Raw genomic sequence first — 2,805 nt, 5'->3', positions numbered from 1 at the left:
GATAAGAAAAAAAAAATAATCACACATGTTTAAAGCTGGTGAACTAATTGGAAACGATACTACTGCTGTGGTAGCTGATAAACAGAACTGCATGATGTTATTCTTTGTCAGTCCTACAGGACAGTTATTCTTGAATTATAGAAGTTTTAATTTATGAAAGATACTCTGGAAAATACCCTAGTATAAGCTGACTTCAATATTCTGTCCTCTTGTGGCTTGCTTTTGTGCCTGAGGTACAGCGGAGGGGACTGGGGAAAGCTAAAAGGAGGGTCAAATTTTGAATCTTGATGAGAAAGGGGAGAATTAGACACTGGATGAGCTGCTTCAAGGTCCATGTGACAATGGGCATCACTGTGAAAGGACAAGAGCCAGTGTTCCCATTTCTCTGTGGCATGCAGGACCACAGTGATATTTTCAAAACTGGCAACTCTGAGACCAGGAGGGGACGCAGGCAAGGATGTTCCAAGATGTCCATCAGCCATGTCAGCTTTGAGTCTCCCCCTAGTGGCTGCATTAGGAAAGACATCGATGCAAGGAATGTGTTAGTCGCTCAGTCGTCTCTTGAACTCTTTTCAACCCTACGGACTGAAGCCTGCCAGGTTCCTCTGACCATGGGATTCTCCAGGTGAGAATACTGGAGTGGGTAGCCATTCCCTTCTCCAGGCGAAAGGACTGTGAAAATGGTAGGTGCTGACAAACCAGTCCATGGGCACAGGAGAGGCATCTTTTGAAGGCTTTTATTGATACTTTGGGGTGGGAGGATGTTTTTGAGGGTCTGTGTGAGCAGGAAGAGTTCAATGCAAGAACTTTGAGATGCTGGTGATAATCACCCTGAATTTATGGACAGGCTACTTTGACCTTGGAATTCTTATGCTACCTGTCCACACTGGTATGGTAGCTTTGCTCCTTATTCTCTTGTTGGGCGTCAGCTATTTTACTTAACTCCTTCACCTTTGATTCCTTCCTTGTAGAATGGAGGCAAAGAATCACACTTAAAGAGATTTTTGTGAGAATTCAGCATTGCCATGGAGATGGAATGGGCAGAAGGAGTGGGCTGTGGTGTGGAGCAGACCCTACTTCTCGACTGACTGCTGCAGTCCCCGCATGATCGCAGGGCGGGTAACCGGATGAATTCAGGCCCAGCAGCTCCAGGACAGGGAGATGAGGCCAGCGTTTCTCCAGAGACCCAGCATGGCGCATTCCTCTCTGCGACAAGGGATCAGTGCTGCGGAAACTGGAGCTGCGGGCAGCGGGGATAGTGGCTTCCTGGTTGTGACGGGTCTTCTCTCACCCGGAGACCCAAAGTTGCTACCTAAGTGAACTTACCCTCCCGCTTACGTGAGAGTGTGTTCCATGGACACAGCCTAGCAGGAAGATGCAGCCTTTTATGTCTCACTGGCTGCTGACCCACCAGTCGGATGACAGCATCCCTGCGGGCTTTCCTGTTTCAGTTCCGGCAGCCCTTGGTCAGTGGCCTCTCACCGTCAGGAGCAGCCCGTACATCAGCAGCAGGGTGGCCGCCAGCAACAAGCTCGTGCTCTCCAGCAACCACATCAGCACAGTCATCAGCCTCTTGGGGGAGACGGTGAGCACCTAATCTGAGGACATCCACTACGTGCAGGAGCCTGTGGACGACACACCTACTTCGCAGCTCGACACCGCCCCCCCCACCCCGCCCCCAGCAGACCGCATCACAAGGTGGAGAGGAAGCAGGGCCGTACCCTGCCACAATGTGCTGTTGGCTGAGCCCCTCTGCCACCCTCTGTCTCGCCTATCTCCTGAAGTACCAGGCCATGTCCCTGCTGGACACGCACACATGGACCAAGTCCTGCCAGCTCATCCTCCAGCCCAAAAATGGCTTTTGGGAACAGCTCATCTACCATGAGTTCCCGCTGTTTGGCAAGAACACCATGACCATGGTCACTTCCCCCATGGACATGATCCCTGACGTCTAGGAGAAAGAGGTCTGTCTGATGATTCCACTGTGAGCCATTCTGCCAGCCCTGGGGTCAGAAGTAGGGATCTGCCACTGATCCTCCACCAAGATCTCTGCTTAAACATTTTTCTTTTGTTGATACAGAAAAACCAGATGATGCCTTTTGTAAGGGCACCAAAAAACAAAGAGTGCTGTAGCTCTTAATCTTATCGTTCATATTTTTAAAGATTCAGCTTACTAAATGTAAGATAGTGAAGATAAGTTTCCTACCCAGTGGGTGACAGATGCTGAACCATGTGGTGCCCAGGTCAAGGGGACCAGCGCCCACTGCATGTGGCAAACCTGGAATCCTGCAGTCCTCCCCACGGCCAACTAACCCAGGAGTGAGTCTGCCACAATCCTGTCTCATTCTTTTGAAACTGAAGCCAGCCTTAAGCATCACGGCGCCTCTCATGCTTCTCACAGTAAGTGCCAACCTCTTGGGTAAGTAGATTTCAAGCAGTGCTCCAGAAGCCCTGGGGGGCCCCAAGCCAACCCTGCGTCCACCTTCAGCCACCAGGGCCCAATTCTGGTTCTCTAGATTGTATGCATAAGATAGTTTTCAAAGGAAGCATTCACTTGTATAAAATTTTTTTTAAAATTTGTTTTTTTTGAGCACCGCTGTACATGGCAAGCTCTCCTCCAGCTTTTGACGAAAGATGGCATTGGTCTCTGTCTCAGGGCATGTGTGGAGAGAAGGTCTGACGTTGGGCCTCAGAGGTTCCTTGCACAGGCCTCGGCCCAGAAGGCTGGAGCTGTGGACTGGCCTGGCTGGCCACGAGGGTCCACAGGGGCATGTGCCTGAGGGATGAATGAGTGGGCCCTATCAG

The 2,805-nt window shown here is 50.7% G+C and overlaps 1 pseudogene; it reads left to right on the top strand.

The window, feature by feature from the left end:
• Positions 1-983: 983 nt before the first annotated feature.
• On the top strand, positions 984-2,395 carry LOC113887720 (annotated as a pseudogene).
• Positions 2,396-2,805: the final 410 nt, after the last annotated feature.

This window comes from Bos indicus x Bos taurus, chromosome X, assembly GCF_003369695.1.
Source record: "Bos indicus x Bos taurus breed Angus x Brahman F1 hybrid chromosome X, Bos_hybrid_MaternalHap_v2.0, whole genome shotgun sequence".
NCBI classification, from domain to species: domain Eukaryota; kingdom Metazoa; phylum Chordata; class Mammalia; order Artiodactyla; family Bovidae; genus Bos; species Bos indicus x Bos taurus.
Note: the sequence above shows the minus strand (reverse complement) of the source record. Positions and strands in the feature narration are given on the sequence as shown.